The 22788-nt window shown below is 47.6% G+C and overlaps 1 protein-coding gene across 1 annotated transcript in view; it reads right to left on the bottom strand.

Annotated features, from left to right (window-relative positions):
- LOC128979116 (ras GTPase-activating protein 1-like) overlaps positions 1-22788 on the bottom strand; it is a 203148-nt gene that overhangs the window by 22118 nt on the left and 158242 nt on the right. The window lies entirely within an intron of this gene.

Below are 22788 nucleotides of genomic sequence, written 5' to 3'. Positions count from 1 at the left end.
GCTTGCTTTAGGTGAAGAAGGAAGCATAGGAAGTCTATGTCTAATGCAGGTAGTGAGGGAGGTACAGAGACCAATTCTAGTGATAAAGAAGCTGCAGCAACAGGCAATGGTAGGCAGGAAGGAGTTAATGTAAAGGCTTCTCTGAACAGCAGAGGCGGCTGCAGTAATGGCGGTAAGCCAGCAGGGGGGTGACCGCAAGCCCTAGCAGCAGCAGAGGTGCCAGTACCTAAAATGGCAGCAATGGCTTCACAGGTGGCGGCCATTAATGAGGCAAAGACTCTTCTGCCCTCTGCAGCTGGAACGGAAGCAGCAGTGGCAGCAGGGTCCCAAAGAGCGCCTGGTGATGCCATTTCTGTGCAAACTCCTTCTGCTTCTGCTGATCCTGCTGTGAACTTAAAAGCAGCACCAGTAAAATTGGTTGTTGTTTGGAGCAAGAAGTCTAAACACAAGGGAGGTGCAGAAGGAGACAAGGATCCTTCCGATGACTAGGATCCTTCTGTTGACCAGGAGCCTTATGATCCAGGTTCAAGTTCTGAATCTAGGTTAAGAAAATGGGTTCTTATTCAACTGCAGGCCACAAGTGAAGCCAAAAAGGATGCTTCTGATGAGGAAGAGAAAGTCTACCTTAGAAATATAGCTAAGTTAATGAAGCCACCAATGGATGATGGAGATGCAGGACAGGACATGAGTCCTAGTAAATTAGGAACTAAGAGAGGTGCTTCTGAACTTAAGGAAATCCTACAGAGGCTTTCAGCAGGGGGACAGTAGGGTGAGGAAGATGATGAGGAGGAGGAAGAGCTTGATATACAGTCAGCTAATGCACCCAGACAGGAAATCAGGCATGTAAGAAAAGATTACATTAGAGATGCTGAGCCAATCATGAGATAGTTAGGAAGATGCTATGACACAGGTGCTCCAGCTTTAGTGGTAGGTGACAAGCCAGCAGCTCAGCTGGGTACCCTTTTGAAAGACTCCGGAACAGACAGGCATTTAGGCGAGTGCCTTGGTAAAGTTTCTCTGTGGACATGCCTCCTATTGGCTATCCTAATGAGATACCCGACAAGAGACAATCTTCCATGGAACCCTCAGCGGTGGAGCATGATGGATGAGGGAATTAAGCGTTTGAGAGAGTTTGCTGTGAGAGAAGAAATGCATGGAAATCATACTATGCTGAATCCTGATGAAATTCCTGTGGGAACAGGCCTTGCCAAAAAGCTCATTAAACTTGCTCCTCCTCATTATGTTACTATTCTGGCAAGCAGAATTGTGGCAAGAAATTGTGGTGGAGCACCTCCTACTGTTGGCCATTTCACTGACCAAATGAGGCAATTGGAGGATAGTCTCACACGTCTTTCTTTGGTCTCAGCCACTGAAACTCTGACTAGAAAGACTGAGAATTGTATGAAAGAGCTGAAGAAGGAATTTAAAACCTCCATATTCAAACTGAAAAAGGGGGATGATGCCAATTCCTCTTCATCCAGATGGATACAAGTTTCATCTGTTAGAAACAGATGTCCTCCAAGGAGGCCATTTCAAAATAGGCCAAATCAAAAAAGGCAACAGAGGCAATCACATGGGAGTATTTGGATAACTCTGCATGATCAGTTTGGTGAGAACATGAACAGATGGGATGGTCAACCAACTTCTGATCTTTTCAGGAGATTATGGGATCTGCAGAGTGGCAGAGCCAGAGATAGCAATACCAGAAGGGTAGCTGTCACTTCCTCAGTTTCCCAGAACAACTCTAATTGCTCCAACACTGATCCTAACTCTGACACTAGACACTGTACCAACTGTACATGTGGATGTAATCCCCATAATTAGGGGTGCCCTGCCTTCCGCCAGGGGGAGGTAAGGGATAATGGAGATAACAGAATCTATTGGGATGTGTACATCCAGTGGCCTGGCACTTCAAAATTTCAGAAGTACAGGGCCTTGGTTGACACAGGAGCTCAGTGCACCATAATACCATCAAATTATCAAGGGGAGAATCTATAACTATTCAGGGAGTCACTGGTGGATCTCAAGAGTTGTTTAAGATAGAGGTTGACATAAGTTTAACTGGGAAGCAGTGGAAGAAACATACTATTGTAACAGGTCCTAATGCACCTTGTATTTTGGGAATTGATTTTCTGAGAGAAGGGCGTTTTAAAGACCCTAAGGGTTACAAATGGGCTTTTGGAATAGCAACTGTAGAAATTGATGGAGGAAAATTGAAGTTGTCTATTAGACCTGAGCTTTCAGATGAATCTGCAGTTGTGGGACAACATGAGATAGAGGATGTGAAGTTGCCGGTTGCTTCTCAAACTGTGCATCACAGACAATACAGAACCAACCGTGACTCTTTGGTGCCCATTCAAAACTTGATTCGTCAGTTGGAGAGTCAGAAGGTCATCAGCAAAACTCATTCACCTTTCAACAGTCCAATCTGGCCTGTGAGAAAGCAGAATGGAGAGTGGCGTCTGACAGTTGATTTCCGTGCCTTGAATGAAGTAACTCCACCCATGAGTGCAGCTGTACCAGACATGATGGAACTCCAATATGAGCTGGAATCCAAGCAGGCCAAATGGTATGCTACCATAGACATTGCTAATGCTTTCTTCTCTATTCCCATAGCAGAGGAATGCAGGCCTCAGTTTGCTTTCACCTGGAGAGGCATTCAGTACACATTCAATCGTTTGCCCCAGGGGTGGATTCACAGTTCAACCATCTGCCATGCAGTGATCCATGATGCTTTGGAGAAAGGTGGAGCTCCAGAACACATTCAGTTCATCGATGACATCATCGTCTGGGGTGAGACTGCTGAAGAAGTCTTCGAGAAAGGTAACAAAATCATTGACATTCTCTTGCAAGCTGGTTTCGCTATCAAGCGAGACAAGGTGAAAGGACCTGCCAGAGAAATCCAGTTTCTGGGAGTGCGGTGGCAAGATGGTCGCCGTCACATTCCAATGGATGTGATAAACAGAGTCTCCACCATGGCAAATCCCATCAATAAGAAAGAAACTCTACGTTTCTTAGGCATAGTGGGATTTTGGAGACTGCACATTCCTGGATACAGTCAGATTGTGAAACCTCTCTATGATGTGACTCGAAAGAGAAACAGTTTCCAGTGGGGTCCTGAGCAACAAGCAGCCTTTGACCAGATCAAGCGAGAGGTAGTCCAAGCGATGGGTCTGGGACCTGTCCGAACTGGTCCAGACATTAAGAACATTCTGTACACGGCCGCGAGTGACAATGGTCCAACCTGGTGATTATGGCAAAGAGCTCCAGGGGAGACACGAGGACGTCCTCTTGGTTTCTGGGGTCGTGGCTACAGAGGCTCAGAGGCAAACTACACTCCAACAGAGAAAGAGATTTTAGCTGCTTATGAAGGAGTGAAAGCTGCTTCTGAACTGATTGGAACTGAGTCACAACTTCTTCTAGCTCCTAGATTGCCAGTTCTGAATTGGATGTTCAAAGGTAAAGGTTCTTCACCACATCATGCAACAGATGCTACCTCGTCTAAGTGGATGGCTCTGGTAACACAGAGAGCTCGAATAGGAAATCTTGAAAGGCCTGGTTTGGTGGAAGTGATCACAAACTGGCCAGAAGGCACTGACTGCACAAAACCTCCACAGGAGAGAGTAAATCGTGCTGAGGAGGCCCCCCCTTACAGTGATCTTTCTGATGATGAAAGGAAATATGCTTTGTTCACAGACGGTTCCTGTTGACTTGTTGGAAACAAGCGGAGATGGAAGTCTGCACTGTGGAGTCCAACACACAGAGTTGCAGAGGCAAACGATGGAGAAGGAAAATCTAGTGAATTTGCAGAGGTAAAAGCTGTCCAGCTACTACTTGACATAGATGAACGTGAGAGATGGTCAAAGCTTTATCTCTACACTGACTCATGGATGGCAGCCAATGCCTTGTGGGGTTGGCTAAAGGACTGGAAAAAGAATGGATGGCAAAGGAAAGCCTATCTGGGCTGCCGATCTGCGGCAAGACATTGCTGCTTGCATAGAGAGAATGACAGTGAAAGTGAGACACATTGATGCTCACATTCCTAAGAGCAAAGCTACTGAGGAACAACAACACAACCATCAGGCAGATTTAGGTGCAAAAGTTTCTCAAGTAGATACGAACTCTGATCCTGATCTTGACTGGAAACACCGAGGTGAGCTGTTCTTAGCTCAGTGGGCTCACGATTCATCAGGACATCAAGGCAGAGATGCAACCTAAGAGTGGGCTTGTGATAGATCAGTTGACATTTCCATGGACGCTATCACAGAAGTCATACATGACTGTGACTTTTGTGCTGCTATTAAGCAGGCAAAGAGAATCAAGCCCTTGTGGTATGGTAACCAATGGTCCAAGTACAAGTATGATGAGGCGTGGCAGATTGACTACATCACTCTACCTCGTTCTCTACCTGGTAAACAATATGTTCTGACTATGGTAGAGGCAAGTACTGGAATGGTTGTAAACTTATCCAGTTCCTCATGCACCTGCACATAACACCATTCTTGGTCTGGAAAGACAAATCCTGTGGAGACACAGAACTCCAGAGAGGATCGAATCAGGCAATGGAACTCATTTCAAGAACAATCTTATAAAAGACTGGGCCAAAGTGCACAGCATTGAGTGGCAAGCTGGTTAGTAAATAGTAGAGGTTCAGTAAATCAAGATGGCCCTGCACAATCAGATTTGTTACGAAAGGTAGAAGGCAATTGAGTTCCTGTTATTTGAGAAAAGAATCTGTTAGGGAAAACTGCTTGGGTATTTTCTCCTTCAGGAAAGGCCAAACCTGTCCAAGGGGTGGATTCTGCTGAAGGTTCTGGTCACACTTACTGGGTAATGCAAGAGAATGGTGAAATTTAGTGTACTCCACAAAGAAATCTAACTTTAGCTGAGAGAGTTTGAATTCAGAGTGTTGTACAGAGACAACATCGTGCCCAAAGGATGAATCCATGAGGAATCTACGGCGCACGGACCCTAAGAACCCTGAGAGCCCTGAGTCACCTGAAAGTCCATGTTCATTTCTTCGTCTCATCTGCGAAGAAACAAACTGTTTTCTGTTTTCCTGTTTTTTGAACTTTTAAATCATCTACATCTGAGATAGCTGGAATGGACTATGAACTTTATTTACTCATTATTGTAGATATTGTTTTAGATTAGATGGATAGTATTAGCAGCCAACGGAATTGTTTAGAAGGGGTGGATTGTGGTAGAAAGTAGTAAAAATGTAAATAAATCACTATTGGGTGTAAAAAGGAAAATAATGATTATTCTAAACAATTCCATTGGAGGGATATCTCCCATAAGATTTGGTTCCCAAAATCTCCTCTTCTCTTCTTGCTTCTTCGCTGGGGAGATTCAAACAGGCTTTGCTGACCTTGGCTGCATATTTTTTGTCTGGTATTAACCTTCTGTGCTTCTTTTTTTTCCCCCCTCTTGTACAGGGCAAGGGGGGGGTGAGTGGGCAGGGAGGCAGCTTTCCCTGGTCTTTTGGCCAGGGAAAGGGTCCTTGTGCTGTTTTATTAATTGTAAATACCTGTAAATTTTGTAAATACTGTATATTTGTGCATATTAATTGCATTCCATTGTATATTGTAGTTTGGCTTGTAAATATAGCTCTATTTGCTTCCAAACTGAGCTAGTCTGGTAAAGTTAATGTTGGGGGGGGAATTTTGAACCCACCACACCCCAACCCAACATATCAGACAGGACAAGACTCTGGAGTACCTGGCAAATTGATTACTTTGGTCCCCTGAAGCCATCTCACGGCAAAAGGTACATTCTGGTAGGAGTAGAGGTGGTTTCAGGATTAACCATGGTCACAGATACCAGTACCGCTATGGGAGCTCCAACAATTGAAGCTCTCAAACAATGGTTCAGTGTCTTGCCTATGCCTGAGTGTATCCAGAGTGACAGCAATCACACTTCACTGCAACCACAGTGCAAGACTGGGTGCAAGGACAAGGGATTAAATGGATGTTCCATACCACATATTATCCATAAGCAAATGGGATTGTTGAAAGGACAAATAGCTTCATCAAAAAACACACTGTCTCCTGAAACAGCTGGGGCATGTGATTACCCAGGCAGTTTTTATTGTCAACAACCAATGGGGAATTTATGGAAGCCCAAAAATAAAAATATTTTGTCCTACTGAACCAGTAATGGGTACTAACCATGTACCAAACAGGCCAAGGGGTAAATCCCTATCCCAGATACAGGTGGGCCAAACTTGTACAGATAAAGCTAACATCCATTGGCACTGTGCCCAGGATGCTGGCAAAACCCAGAGGGTTATAGGCCTGGAAAGCCTTGGATGGAAATGGGAAGACACACCGCATGAGTGTTCTATTAATAGTCCCCAATTATTAACTGCAAAGCCCGGTTTCTCTACACCACAGCCAGTTTTGTATCTTTACAGGATAGAGAAGACCATATTGGAGATTCGGTTTCAGCAAAGCAACCAGCACCTAGGAGGATGAAGACTCACTCTTCAGAGTGAAGAACACACACCATGGGGTGGACATTGAGACCACCGTATTGACCCTGTGTGCGATTCTGTATGCATAGCCTGAGTATGTGTCGTGGGTTAAGGCTATGTGCCTTTAAGAATCATGCCACCGTGTGCTGGTTTGGGGCCAGACAGATCGTCTCTTGCCCCGAAAGGGACAAAAGAATGAGACTCACACAAACGGATTGGAGAGTGATGGAAAGTTTAAATGGAAAAGCAATTGGTGAAGCTACAAAAAAAACTACAAACTACAAAGCATAGTGACAAAGAGTATCCCAAAGCGTACAGAACCCCTCACAGAATTCCCAAAGCTTCCCAATCCTTCCCTTCTTCCCACCTGAGGGTAAACCCAAACCCCCCAGGGCTCTTTCTTCCCCCTCCCACTGCTAGGCAAGTCTCAGGCTGGCCAGGTCTGAGACTGCCCCCCCTCCATTCTCCTCCTGGCGTTAGGCCTAGTCAGGCCTAAGAGGCCTTGAGGATACTCCCCCGGCATTACCCGATAAGAGAGGACATCTCCCGTGGGAGCAGAGAGGGAAGAAAGAGGAAGAGAATGACTTTGCAGATGGCCTTATAGGGTGCAGGACTTATGGGTAGAAATACGTTGTTTCCTGTGTCCACCCCTATGGGTGGGCACCCAGGACACCAGAGGTGCACCTCATGCAGCAGTGGCAGGGGGCACCCAGCCTAAACTGCCACATTCCACCCCTTATTTCATACCCATAATTCCTGCACCCAAAACATATCATCAAATCAGAAACAACTTTCAGATGACATGTCTGGCAAAGTCCAAGTCTCCATCTGGGCGTCCTTCCGAAAGGTCTCTCCCTCGGGCTCAGGTAACAGTTCAGTCCAGCTCTTCTCCCTCATCCTATGGAACCTCCCAGCGACGCAGAGTTCATTCTTCTGCACGGTGAACTCTTCATGGATCCGATGGAGCATCCTGGCCACCTGGAAACAACCTCATAACTTCTCAACCAAACATTTCTCCATCCACTCAAGCGGCATGTTTCCACCCCTCGGGGCAATCGAGTCTGAGCAATCAGGCTCCTCAACTCGACTCCTTCCACCCCTTGCAGGCAACAGCACGCTGAGACTTTCCAAAGCTGCACGGACCTTTCCCAAGCCCAGTGCTGACCGCTTCCAGCCGCGGCCCGAGGCTAATACGGATGCACACCACGCACAGGCACACCGCTCCCCCTGAGCGTAAGCATGCTGAGGCGTGGAGGCATTCGGCTACACAACCCTCCCCCGGAGAGGGAGTGGCTGCACTGCAACCCACCGAGAAGAGAGGCGGAGCCAGGTGCTAGGCGCCATTTTCGGAGCGCGTCCGAAAATCAGGGGAGAGATAACAGCGAGAGCCGCCGTCACCTCTGCAGCCGCGGTACAGATCAAAACCGCCGCCACCCCTCGGGCCACAAGAGCGGCTTTTCCAGCCAAAGCTATACTCGCTCCCTGGGTCCTCGGAAGCAGCTTTTGAACTGGAGCCACCGCCCGCCTTCTTGAGTTGCGGGAGCCACCGCTCACCGCCCCGCTGCGGCTAGCCCCCACCGCCGCGGGACAAGCCGACCCTGGTCTGCTTCCGACTGTCCCTCCCCCTTCCTCGGCTCCGCGCCGCTCTGCTCGCCGCTGGCGCCGCGGGGAACAAAAGGGAAAGGGACAGGCACCGCATTCTTAAGCTTTTTCCCCAGTGCCTGCAGCTATAGAATCGCCGCTGCCGCTTCGGAACAGCAGGAGGGATTCCACGCCACGGCTACGCACCAGGGTGTCCCCTCGGAACCCATAAAACGCCCACACGGTCGCCCCAGCACAAAACCTTGAGCCCAGCCACCAAAAACCAACAACGCCCAGATACCATTTTAACTTTTCCATCTCTGCACTTCTCCAATCCAATTCGCAGAGTTCAGCACAGGAACCATCCTCTGCTACCAAAAAATCTGTGCTGGTTTGGGGCCAGACAGATCGTCTCTTGCCCCGAAAGGGACAAAAGAATGAGACTCACACAAACGGATTGGAGAGTGATGGAAAGTTTAAATGGAAAAGCAATTGGTGAAGCTACAAAAAAAACTACAAACTACAAAGCATAGTGACAAAGAGTATCCCAAAGCGTACAGAACCCCTCACAGAATTCCCAAAAGCTTCCCAATCCTTCCCTTCTTCCCACCTGAGGGTAAACCCAAACCCCCCAGGGCTCTTTCTTCCCCCTCCCACTGCTAGGCAAGTCTCAGGCTGGCCAGGTCTGAGACTGCCCCCCCCTCCATTCTCCTCCTGGCGTTAGGCCTAGTCAGGCCTAAGAGGCCTTGAGGATACTCCCCCGGCATTACCCGATAAGAGAGGACATCTCCCGTGGGAGCAGAGAGGGAAGAAAGAGGAAGAGAATGACTTTGCAGATGGCCTTATAGGGTGCAGGACTTATGGGTAGAAATACGTTGTTTCCTGTGTCCACCCCTATGGGTGGGCACCCAGGACACCAGAGGTGCACCTCATGCAGCAGTGGCGATTTTCACAGTATCACAGTATATCAGAGGCTGGAAGCAAAGCAGCATCACTTAGGGTAGTCTGCACAGGAATGCATTCAGGTGGATTTTGAAAGTCTCTAGAGAAGGAGACTCAACAACCCCCCTGGACAGCCTGTTCCAGTACTCTGTCACCTTCACTGTAAAGAAGTTTCTCCTCATGTTGAGGTGAAATATTTTATGTTCAAATTTGAACCCATTGTTCCTTGTCTTATCACTGTGAACCACCAAAAAGAGCCTGGCCCCCTCCACTTGACACCCACCCCTCAGATATTTATACACATTTATGAGATAGAATCATAGAATCAGTCAGGGTTGGAAGGGACCATAAGGATCATTTAGTTCCAACCCCCTGCCATGGGCAGGGACACCTCACACTACATCAGGCTGGCCAGAGCCTCATCCAGCCTGGCCTTAAACACCTCCAGGGATGGGGCCCCAACCACCTCCCTGGACAACCCATTCCAGGCTCTCACCACTCTCATGGTGAAGAACTTCTTCCTCACGTCCACCCTCAATCTCCCCACTTCCAGCTTTATTCCATTCCCCCTAGTCCTATCACTACCTGATATCCTAAAAAGTCCCTCCCCAGCTTTCTTGTAGGCCCCCTTCAGATATTGAAAGGCCACAATAAGGTCACCTCGGAGCCTTCTCTTCTCCAGACTGAACAGCCCCAAATCTTTCAGTCTGTCCTCATAGAAGAGGTGCTCCAGCCCTCTGATCATCCTGGTGGCCCTTCTCTGGACACGTTCCAGCATGTCCATATCCCTCTTGTAATAGGGGCTCCAGAACTGGACACAGTACTCCAGGTGGGGTCTCACCAGAGCTGAGTAGAGGGGGAGAATCACCTCCCTTGACCTGCTGGCCACACTTCTCCTGATGCAGCCCAGGATCTGGTTGGCTTTCTGGGCTGCAAGTGCACACTGACATCTCATGTTGAGCTTCCCGTCCACCAGCACCCCCAAGTCCCTCTCCTCAGGGCTGCTTTCCAGTCAGTCCCTGCCCAGCCTGTATTTGTGCTTGGGATTGCCTTGACCCAGATGCAAGACCTTGCACTTGGTCTTGTTGAACCTCATGAGGTTGGCTTGTGCCCACCTCTCCAGCCTGTCAAGGTCCCTCTGGATGGCATTCCTTCCCTCCAGCGTGTCTGCTGCACCACACAGCTTGGTGTCATCAGTAAACTTGCTGAGGGTGCATTCAATGCCACTGTCCATGTCACCAACAAAGATGTTGAACAAGACCGGTCCCAGGACGGAGCCCTGAGGGACTCCGCTTGTCACTGGCCTCCACTGGGACATGGAGCCATTGACAGCCACTCTTTGGGTACAGCCATCAAGCCAGTTCTTTATCCATCTAGTGGTGAACCCATCAAACCCATGTTTCACCAGTTTGGAGACCAGGATGTGGTGTGGGACAGTGTCGAAGGCTTGGCTCAGGTCCAGGTAAATGACATCAGTTGCTCTCCCCTCATCTATTAATGTTGTGACCTTGTCATAGAAGGCCACCAGGTCTGTCAGGCAGGATTTGCCCTTGGTAAACCCATGCTGACTGTACCCAATCACCTCTTCACTATTCTTCTGTCTCAGTAGTGCCTCCAGGAGAATGTGCTTCATGATCTTACCAGGCACAGAGGTGAGACTGACTGGCCTGTAGTTCCCTGGTTCTTTCTTCTTACCCTTTTTGAAAATGGGAGTAATGTTTCCCCTTTTCCAGTCAGTGTGGACTTCCCCAGACTGCTAGGACTTTTGGAATATAATAGAGAGGGGTTTAGCAACCTCATCTGCCAGTTCTCTTAGTACCCGTGGGTGTATCACGTCGGGTCCCATGGACTTGAACACTTTCAGGTTCTTCAGGTGATCACGAACCTGATCTTCACTTATGATGGGCAGTTCTTCCTTCTGGTTCTTGCCATGAGCTTCCATGATTATTCCAGGAGTGTGGCTGGAGGCTCTTGCAGTGAAGACTGAGGTAAAGAAGTCATTGAGAACCTCAGCCTTTTCCAGGTCACTTGTGACCATTTCACCTGTTTCCTTTCTGAGGGGGCCCACACCATCCCTAGTCTTCTTTTTACCATTAATATACCTGTAGAAATTCTTAGTGTTCCCTTTAACCTCCCTGGCTAGATTCAATTCAAACTGTGCTTTGGCTTTCCTAACCAGGTCTCTTGCTGCTTGGGCAGCTTCCTTATATAGCCCCCATTCTAGCTGTCCTTTCCTCCACTCCTTGTAGAGCTTCCTTTTAAGTGATAGCATGTCCAGCAGCTCCTTACTCATCCAGGCAGGCCTCCTAGCATTCTTCCCTGCTTTTCTCTTTGTTGGTATACATTGCTCCTGGACACAGAGGAGGTGGTCCTTGAATACTGACCAACTGTCCTGGGCCCCTCTTCCCTCTAGGGCTTTGTCCCACAACACTTTGGCCAGCAGATCCCTGAAGCGATCAAAGTCTGCACACCTGAAGTCCAGGGTTGTAAGCTTAGAATATGTCCTCCTGGTTGCCCTGAGGATCTTAAATTCAACTGCTTCATGGTCACTGCAGCCAAGGCTGTCTCTGAGCCTCACATTGGTTACCAGCCCTTCCCTGTTGGTGAGAACAAGGTCCAGCATAGCACCTTTTCTTGTTGGTTCCTCTACCATTTGGAGGAGGAAGTTGTCATCTATGCAATCCAGGAACATCCTGGATTGCTGGTGCCTTGCTGTGTTGTCCCTCCAGCAGATGTCAGGGTGGTTGAAATCCCCCACGAGGACCAGGGCTTGTGACTTGGAAGCCGCTTCTCTTTGCCTGTGGAGGGCCTCATCTGCTTGGTTCTGCTGGTCAGGTGGCCTGTAGCAGACCCCTACAGTAACATCTCCTTCCCCTGTCTTGCCTTTAATTTTAACCCATACACTCTCAACCAGCTCATCATCCTTCCCCAGGTGGAGCTCCACTGATTCCAGCTGGTCACTGACATAGAGGGCAACACCTCCTCCTCTCCTTCCCTGCCTATCCTTCCTAAAGAGCTTGTACCCATCTATCCCTACATTCCAGTCATGGGTATCGTCCCACGAAGTTTCAGTAATAGCCACTATGTCATGGCATCCCAGCAGCACAGTGGCCCTTAATTCATCCCCTCTTAGTCTTCTCAAGACTAAATAGCCCCAGGGATCTCAGTCTCTCTTCATAGGGGAGATGATCAAGTCCCCTAATCATCCTCATGGTGCTCCGTTAGATTCTCTCCAGAAGTTCTCTGTCTTGAACTGGGGAGCCCAAAACTGGATGCAGTATTCCAGGTATGGTCTCACCAGGGCAGAGTAGAGAGATAAAAGAACTTCCCTAGAACTGCTAGACACACCTTTCTTGATGCATCCCAGGATCCCATTGGCTCTGTTGGCCACGAGGGCACATTGTTGTTCCATGGAGAACTTGCTGTCCACCAGCACTCCAAGGTCTTTCTCTGTGGAGCTGCTTTCCAGCAGGGCAGCCCCTAACCTCTACTGGTGCCTGTTGTTATTTCTCCCCAGATGTAGGACCCTGCACTTGTCCTTATTAAACTTCATGAGGTTTGCCTGTACCCAGCTCTCCAGCCTGTCCAGATCACGTTGGATGGCTGCACAGCCTGACAGGGTGTCAGCCGACCCCCCCGGTTTTGTATCATCAGTGAACTTGCTGAGGGTACTGTCAATCCCCTCATCCAGGTCATTGATAAAGATATTGAACAAAACTGGACCCAGTACTGATCCCTGGGGGACACCACTTGCCACAGGCCTCCAAGTTGACTCTGTGCCACTGATGTTATTTTATCCCATAAGCCTTGTATCTACTATATAATGGGAGCGCATATATCATTCGCTCCCTTTTTCCTGTCTTTCTTTCTTCCTCTCTCTCAGCACAGTATCTTTTGTGATGTGGGGGAGGCCTGCTGCCTGGTTTGGTGGTGATAAAACTAGCCTGGTAGCAGAGCCTTAAAGGTGAGCTTGGGAGGGTAGGGAAAAAGAGTGGGAGGCCTGGGAGGGCATGGAAGTCTGTGTTGTTGAACAGGTCATGAACTGAAATGTGAACCTGGGAATCTTGTATATTTGTAAATAGTGTATATAGTTGTAAATAATATAGCCAATTGGATTTCCAGTTCTGGTGTGGAGTGTTTTTACTTTACTCCTTTTTGGGAGGGGTAAAATACATTTTTCTGTCCGCTCCAAATTAAACTTAGACAGTATGTTACTTCAGGCAAAGAACTCAGAGCAATTGATGCTCTATTAATGGACCCGATTCAGAGCAATTTTTGCTCCACCAGGATTGCACTGATAATGAATAGTCATTGATATATTGTTGTATGTGATTGAGATGGTCATTGTCTCATCCTATAGCAGTTCATTACGCACATTGTATACAAAGCCCTAGGTTAAAGGTACTCATGTTCTGTATTGGCAAATGATAATCCACAAGGAGCACAAACCTTACTAAACTGCAACCCCTTTTAACTTTGGAGGCAAGAGGTGACTGCCCAAGTCCAAGGGGCCAGTCTAATTTATGTTGAAACATCAATGGAGCGGAATGTGGCAGCACATCCAAAGTCGTTGTGTCCCTCCCCCCTCCTCCGCCGGGAAGCCGGGATGGGGGGAAGTGAAGAAGCTGAGATGAGGAAGCCAGGGGAAGACACCTCCCCCCACCCAGGGCTGTGGGTCAGTAGACACATATGAGCCTTTTCCCTGAGCCACATGCCCTGCCAGGCACTGTAAGACACAGACCCCATGCTGGGGCAAGTCTGAGCAAAGGACAGATCTTTATCTGTTCCTGGCACCCACTTCTATTGCCTGGGCTTTGGAAACGCTCTCCTGGTGACATGTGACAAAAATTAGACTTGGTTGACTATAAACCGGACAGTTGCAGAGTGAGTGAGCTCTTTTTCTACACACGTAGATTAAGCAGCTGTAGCAGTTTAGGAGAATTCTCCAACAAAAAGGGACGAAAAGAACGTTGTATCTGATATATTCCTAAAGTCCCCAGGAAGTTCTTTCGTTTTGTAAGTGGGGTAATATTACTGCCTTTGGATCTATCACAGGATGTTAGGGGTTGGAAGGGAATTCCAGAGACCATTGAGTCCAACTCCCCTGCCAGAGCAGGACCACATATCCATATAATCTAGTGCAGGTCACACAGGAACGCATCCAGACAAGTCTTGAAAGTTTCCAGAGAAGCAGACTCCACAACCTCTCTGGGGAGCCTGTTCCAGTGCTCCGTGACCCTCACAGTGAAGGAGTTCCTTCTCATGTTGAGGTGGAACCTTCTGTGCTGTAGTTTGTTATCCATTGACCCTTGTCCTATCACAGGGTGCAACTGAGAAGAGCCTGGCCCCTCCCTCTTGACACCCAGCCTTCAGATATTTATAAACATTTATTAAATCCCCACTCAGTCTTCTTTTCTCCAGACCAAAAAGCCCCAGGTCTCTTAGCATCTCCTTATAAGGCACATGTTCCAGTCCCTTAATCATCCTCATAGCCCTCCATTGGACTCTCTCGAGTAGATCCCTGTCCCTTCTGAACTGGGGAGTGGCATGGTAGGGCCATGACATGGCCCAGTATTGCGGTGAAGGCGCCCTATGCCCAGAATTATGCCCCCAAATACCAGCAAACTTATCCCAACATGTTTTGGCAAGTACCCCCTTTCCACCCTCCTTTCAGGAGAGGGGGACAAAGGCCCAGGCACCAACCTGTCTCCCTAAGGGGTAAACAACTACATGCACCCATCGCATGGCATGCTCGTGCTCTTTCCATCTAAGGGCATAATTCTAGCTTCACCCGGTCTATAGGCTAAAGCAGGTTGTCAACAAGTGTGCCCATTGGCCAGATCCAGCCTCGAGAAATCTATAAGTATTCCCCTCTCATTTACCAATTTGCTCTCTCTCGCTTTGCTCAAGCTACGTAAGCTCGCAGCCCCTAAGTCTTCTCATTCCCACATGCATGCATACTAGAGGCCTCTGCAACACGGAAAGAAGCCAGCTCCCCAAGCTGCTCCAGGAACCAGCAAAGGAGATCCCTTCGCTGAAGCTACGAAAGCCAGAGTCATAAGCCCAGTCACGTCTCAACGAGGACTGGAACCCCAAGAGTAAGCTTTAGCCCAGAAGGGGAGGGACTAGCCCAAGCCCGGTGGTCCAACATTGCTGCGACCATAAGCAGCTAATCAAGCAGCAATGCGCCTTGCGTGACCCCCACTGTTTGCGGGAAATAAAGGAGCCGCCCACTGTCACTGCTCCGCAGCCCTGAGCCGTCAGGGTAAAGTAACCCAGGATTTCCTGAAAGAGAGAGACAGAGACATCCTCTCCCTTGAGATCAAGCCAAGGACTGCATTGTCGCCTTAATGGGAAGCAGTCACCAAGAGATTCGGCACTGTCAGCTCACTTTGAGCCAAGGGGGAATTGCCGCATAACCGCACCCCTTCCCCAAAGTTTGTCTCCGGGATCGGAGATGGCTGATCCCTTCTACCAGGAACTGTCACCCCGACCACAAGGGCCGACCCTGAAGGACCCAGCCCTGCTGTGCAGGACCACTCCCCAGACCGGCCCTGCCGGGCCGACTCTGTTCAGGGAGCCGCACCAACCCTGCCAGCCCCCAGTCGCCGCAGTTGCGCCGTGGGACCACCCTGCCAAGGGAAGCCGCCAATCGGCGGAAAGTCACCCTTCCCGTGGCCACGGGAGGAGAAAGAAAGCTTTGCCCCACCCGCGGAGGTGGGAGGAGAAAGAAAGTCACAGCCTGGATGGACCAGCCCCAGGTAGACAGACAGCGAGCAGCCAGTGTGATCCAGCAACTTGCTTCACTACAAAGAAAGAGACAGTGTATCTTTTCACGTGTGCAAAACTCGCTAAGATTCAGTTCAAAGCACCCGCGCCTAGCCGCATTATATTCCAGCTTGAATTGCCTCTTGATAACATTGTACATTTCTGTGTACATAGTTACAGCCGCCAAGCGCCTTGTCGAGTCTCCATCTAGTGGACAAGCGGTGGAACTGCACCTTTCATTCCCTAAATAGAAACTAATTCTGTAAATATTCTAATTGGGTCAAATTGTATATACTAAACCAGTTATGGAACATATTTTCACAACCGTGCATTAGAATCAATATATAAAGGTGATTAATTGTGTATTAATAATTTATTAATTAATAAAATATAATTTTAATAATTCATATTTCATAATCCATAAATTAATAACCATCCTCCTCCTTAATCACCACAAGTATAAACCCAGACAGGCCTTAAGATGTCTAGACAGGGTCCCTTTCTCTCCCCTCCCTCCTGCAGAAAAACAGGGCAACATGGGAAAAAGAACAAAGGGGACAGGACTCCTGCCTGTCTGGTAAACAAGATGTTTATCTGGGGTGAGAGCACATAAGTTGACTACTGTTCCCCAAGAAACAAGGTCCTTGTTTCTGCCTTTTATGGCTATAGCCTGGCAGAAGGCCTTTCCATTGGGCAGCTAGCGTTAGCTTCAGTGCCCCATTGGACCAATCGATCTCTGGCAATTTGTATATATACAAGTGACTTGGTAGTCACCCTTGCCCTGCTCAAGCCTGCTGAAGCCTTGCTTCAAGCCTACTTGGATCTGTCTCATAGAAGCTGTCTCGAGTTGCCCTGCCCTGCCTCAAGTGCCTGGTCCAGAGCCTGGGATATAGCCACGAGCCATACACAGCAAGCCGGAGAAGCCATGAGCCTAGAAGCCAGATCTGCCTAGCCTGCTTCCCCTTGCCACTAGAATCGTGCCATGCCTCACTTTACCCAGAAGCCAAGTAAGCGCCCATCCTGAAGAGCATCGTTAACTGCCCGCCATCTGCTGAAGACAGATCAGCCTGGGACCACATGGTAAACTCTCACAGCAGCAGCAGCAGCAGCATCTCCGTGTAGGTAAAAGTAGCTGTGAGTAATTAATTCACTGCCCTTTGGGTTTAAAGCTTCTTATTGAGCCTCCCCCTCTAACTGAGCTCTATCTGCTCTCAGGGACTTTCTCCTCCCAAGTTATTGCCTCCTAGTTTGCATAGAAATTGTTTATATTTGCCCTAAGACTGCATATTCCCACTGTAAATATATATTCCAACTGTACAATGATCCTATTCAACGAGTTTTGGCAATTTTAATAATAAAGGGTTACTATTTTTATTAATACCCGTTTGCCGTATCATTTATTATTGTTGTGAGGGTAATAATAATCCCCCCTCGACCACAACAGGGAGCCCAAAACTGGATGCAGTATTCCAGCTGAGGTCTCACTATGGCAAAGCAGAGGGGGAGGAGAACCTCCCTCAATCTGCTGAACACACTCTTCTTTATGCATCCCAGGATACCATTGGTCTTCTTGGCCACAAGGGCACATTGCTGTCCAATGAATAACATGTTATCCACCAGGACTACCAGGTCCTTCTCCACAGGGCTGGTCTCCAGCAGATCACCTTCCAACCTGTACTGGTGCAGTTTATTATTCCTTTCCAGACGCAGGACTGTGCACTTATCCTTGTCTAACCTCATTAGGTTCCTCTTTGCCCAGCTCTCCACTCTGTCCAAGTCTCGCCGAATGGCTGCACAGCCTTCAGATATATCAGCTAAGCCTCCCAGTTTGGTATTGTCATCAAACTTACTGAGCAGACACTCTGTCCCCTCATCAATGTCATTGATGAAGACACTGAACCAGACCAGCCCCAGCACTGATCCCTGGGGGACTCCACTAGTCACAGCTCTCCAGCTGGACTTGGCACCATTGACCACCACTCTTTGGACTCTATTTTGTAACCAGTTCCTAATCCATCTCACTGTCTGTTCTTCTATCCCACACTTCCTGAGCTTGCTCACAAGGATGTTATGGGAGACAGTGTCAAAAGCCTTACTAAGGTCAAGGTAGACTACATCCACTGATCTCCCTGCATTTACCCAGTTACACCATAGAATTCTATTGGATTAGTCAAGCATGACTTCCCCTTGGTAAATCCATGCTGACTACTAATAATCATGTTCTTTTCCAAGTGCCTAGAGATGACCTCCATAATGAGCCACTTCATCATTTTCCCAGGGATGGAGGTGAGGCTGACTGGTGTATAGTCTCCTGGAACCTCTTTCTTGCCCTTTTTGAAGACTGGAGTGATGTTGGCTTCCCTCCAGTCCTCAGGCATGTCTCCTGTTTGCCATAACTTTGCAAAAATGATGAAGAGCAATAACATCAGCCAATTCTCTCAACACTCTTGGGTGCATCTCATCAGGCCCCATGGACTTGTGAATATTCAATTTTTGTAACTGATCCTTAACCCAGTCTTCATTGACTAGTGAAGAGTCTTCCCTCCTCCAGGCTTCCTCTCCTTCATCCAGGGTCTGGAGTTCACTGGGGAGTTCAATCTTAGGAGTAAAGACTGAAGCAAATAACATATTTAGTAACTCTGCCTTCTCTGCATCCTCAGTTATCAGGGCTGCCTCCTCATTCAGCAGTGGGCCCACGCTTTCCCTATTCTTCCTTTTCCTACTGATATATTTGAAGAAGCCCTTCTTGTTCTCTTTTACTTCCTTTGCCAGTTTTAGTTCCAAGAGGGCTTTGGCCTTCTTTGTTGCCTTCCTACATACCTTGACAACTTCTCTATAGTTATCCCAAGTGACAAGTCCCTTCTTCCATGAACTATAAGTTTCTTTCTTCCATGAGATTTCCTTCAGAAGCTCCTTGCTCATCCATGCAGGTTTACTAGCACATATATCCAATTTTTTACTCAAGGGAACACACATATCTTGGGCTTGGAGGAAGTGGCATTTAAAAATTGACCAACTTTCTTGGGCTCCTTTACCCTCCAGAGTCTTAGCCCATGGGATTCCTCCAAATAGATCTCTGAAGAGTTAGTTAGCCCTGTGGAAGTCCAGGGTTGTAATCCTACTTACTGCCCTGCTTCTACCCTGTATAATACTAAACTCCACCAAGGCTGTTCCCAACCTTAATGTCCCCAACCAGTCCTTCTTTATTAGTTAATACAAGGTCCAGCAGCGTGCCTCTCCTTGTTGATTCCTCCACTCCCTGAATCAAGAAGTTATCCTCGACACACTGCAAGAACCTTTTGGACTGGATGTGCCTAGCTGTGTAGGCTTTCCAGCAAAAATCATGGTGATCGAAGTCACCCATGAGTACCAAGGAGTGTGTTCTACTGCCTACCTCCAGTTGACTGTAGAAGGCTTCATCAACATCTTCTTCTTGATTTGGTGGTCTATAGTAGACACCCACAACAGTTTCACCTACCTTTCCACATCCCTTAATTCTTACCCACAAGCTTTCAACCTGTTCTACCTCCCCCCCTTGGACAGACCTCATCACGTTTCAGTTGCTCTCGCACATAAAGAGAAACACCACCGCCTCGCCTTATTGGTCTATCTTTCCTGAACAGTACATAGCCATCCATGACAACACTCCAGTCATGGGAGCTGTCCCACCATGTTTCAGTGATTGCAATTATAGCATAGTCATGCAGCCTAACACAGATCTCCAACTCCTCCTGCTTATTCCCCATGCTCCGTGCATTGGTATATAAGCATTTCAGTGAGGGAGTTAATCCATTAGTTTTCATTCTTGCCATACGACCGTTCCTGGCCACCTCCATGGCCAGCAACCTACCAGTGAGCCTTGCATGTGCTGATGTTTCCTTGTTGGCTGTTACTACCACAGGAGCCCCTGACTCATCTCTGTAAGATTTTGAATGTGCTGCTGTGTCCCCAGCATGCTGCAGGGCAACAGACTGAGGGCCCTTACTAGCCCCCCATCCTTCCCACCCTGGTGTGTTGTCCCTCAGCTTGTCACATGAAGGCCTGGTGATATTATCCCTCTTCTCTTTCACATATACTTGATCATTCCCAGGTTATCCTGTGAATTCTAACTCATCAATAGCTCTTGCATCTTCCCCAACACATGGCTCATTGTCCCCTATCTCCCCTGAGATAGCAGTGGAGCTGGCACACTGCCCCACAAAAGCCCCAGGCTTGTTTCCAGTGAGCCTGGTTTTTCCCCTTCCCCCCTTAGAATCTAGTTTAAAGCTCGATTAATGAGCCCAGCCAACCCCTGCAATATAAATCTTCTCCCCCTTTGAGAGAGATGCACCCCATCTGTCACCAGCAGACCTGGCATCATGTGAGGTGACCCATGGTCAAAAAAACCAAAGTCCTGCTGGAGGCACCAGGCTCGAAACCAAGAATTGATCTGATGAGTCCTCCTCAGTCTTTCTGAGTTGGTCCCTGCAACTGGGAGGATAGAAGAGAACACTACCTGTGTTCCCAACTCCCTTGACCAGTTGGCCCAAGGCCCTGAAGTCTCTCTTGATAGCCCTCACTCTTCTTCTTTCAAGGTCGTCATTACCTATCTGGAAGGTTAATAATGGGTGGGCTGTACCAGGGTAGGAAGCCTTCTTACCACGTCCTTAACTCGGGCCCCAGGGTTAAGCAGACTTCCCTTTGAAGTGGGTCAGGTCTGCATATTGGGCCTTCTGTTTCCATCAGAAGGGAGTCACCTATAACAATGACTTTTTTTTTTTTTTTTTTGATAGAAGATGTTTGTATTCTGGGCTTGGGCTTCCTTAATATTGGGAATACTTCCAAGCCAGATGATTCATCTTCCTCATTAGCTGACTGCACTTGCAGGATGTCATATCTTTTCTGCAAGGGCACCTGGGGGGTAGGGGAATAACTGAAATGACATTCCTGCCACACTGAGCAGGAACTAGTTGCCACTGCCCCCTGATGAGGGGGTGGGGGGAGGTGGGCAAGGCAGGAGTTCATTTTCTGCCTTGACAATGGATTTGACTCCACTCCCTCTTTTCCTTTAGGTTACTGACTTCAGTCTGGTGGGGGAAGGCTACAGGGGGTACTTGACCCTCAGTATTTTTAATGGGTGTTCCCAACTCTTCTTCAGGGCAGCCAGAGCCTGGCTCCACCAGTCAATCTCGTCCTCAGCTTCCCTAATACTCCTAAGCCTATCGACTTTGTCTTTCAATCTTTCAACCTTGCCTTGTAGCTGTGCTGCTCGGCTGAGTAGAAAATCCACCTGCTTGTAGTATGCACAACCCCCTGCTACCAAGGACAGACTGAGGCATTCACTGTATCCTGCGACCTGCATCATTGCATCCTTCTGTGGAAGCTCTGTCTGGGTTCCCACCTCCATTTTGGCTGGCATCAGGAGCATGATCTTCTTCTGCTGGGTGGAGACCATTATACTTTGACTGAGATGGCGAAAAGTTTGTCTTGTTTTGTTTCTTAGCCTGTCTGCCGTCTATGTTTTATTCAGGCTACTGCTGAGGCTTCTGCACTAAGCCATCTGACCCAGCACGCACTGCTTGCTGCATTCCAGTGAGAGAGCTAGTTCTATCGTCGAATTGTGATCTTGCAGTTTTTCCTGTTTTCTCTACATTTAAATTTCCCATGGTTCTCCCCAGCTACGTCATCCTCCTGAGCAGGCACATGAGAGGATGACCCTGCCAGTCCTCCCTGTCTCTCAGGGTCCTCCCACCCCAGGGAAGCCCCTTTCACCCAAAAGCAAAACCAAAATAAAGCACCGCTCACACAGATGCCATCGGAGCCAGTCCCAGAGTTGTTCTCTTGCCGATTTGCGGTCTCACACCAAATCTTTTCCAAATACTATTCTCAAACAATCTGTAACCATTCCTATTGTGAATATCACTCCCAACCAAACTACCGAACCTTTTGTAACTTTGGATCATGTTACAAAGGAGATGGAGCCAAATTTATAAATAAATAAATAAATAAAAATTTCTCGTCTTATTCCCCCTTATTCATAACAAACTGATAGTGTTAAAGGGAGAACTATTTATTGATTTATGAATGTAGAGTGGAATTTTTGTACTCAGTACCAGTTCAGAGAAGCCAGGTTCAGTAGCCTGCAACATTTTTACAGATACTCTGGTATGTTTCAACATGATTGGGCTGGAGCAGACTGTGTATTGATTCTGAGTGATCTGCACAGTCTCCACTGATGCAGAGAACTATATATTCTAATGCAGACAATACCTTAGTGAAATACAATGACAGTCTAATCACCTTTCCTACAGATAGTTGGAGAGAAACTTTTACAAAGATATGTAGTGATAGGATGAGGAGTAATGGCTTCAAACTGGAAGAAGCTACATTTAGATTAGACATTAGGAAGAAAGTCTTCACCATGAGGGTGGTGAGGCACTAGAACAGTTTGCCCAGAGAAGTTGTGGAGTCTCCAACACTGGAAGTGTTCAAAGACAGGCTGGATGGGGCCTTGAGCAACCTAGTCTAGTAGGATGTGTCCCTGCCCATGGCAGTGGGTTGGAACTATATGATCTTTAAGGTTCCTTCCAACTCAAATGATTCTGAGAAGGTATTAATTTCCTTAACATGTTATGTCTGTGTTTTAAAGGAGATACATCTTAGCATGTGTAAGATTTTTCCAATAATTAACACACACTAAAATGTGTGTGGATAAGGCATGGTACTCCCAGATGGCATATGACAGGAACATCATCTTCAGAAGTTACTGCTCTCCAGAGGTATCACAAAGGTTAATTATCACTTTGAGAGAACTTTTTCTCTTTCCCAACATGAAAAAAGGAAATAATTATTTTATATTAGATTGTAAACCTTTACAAAATACAAGTAAATTCAAAGTTAAAGCTACTAACTATATCTATAATGGCCTCTGAACTACACCTCTAACAAGGTTCCAACAGCATGACTAAGAATCTAGTAAGGTATCAATTCTTAATTAGGATCATCATGCCCATAATAATCTGTAATAATCTTAAATATTCTTG

Source organism: Indicator indicator, chromosome W (assembly GCF_027791375.1).
Source record: "Indicator indicator isolate 239-I01 chromosome W, UM_Iind_1.1, whole genome shotgun sequence".
In the NCBI taxonomy this organism is placed as follows: Eukaryota; Metazoa; Chordata; class Aves; order Piciformes; family Indicatoridae; genus Indicator; species Indicator indicator.
This window is presented reverse-complemented; position numbering and strand designations above follow the sequence as displayed.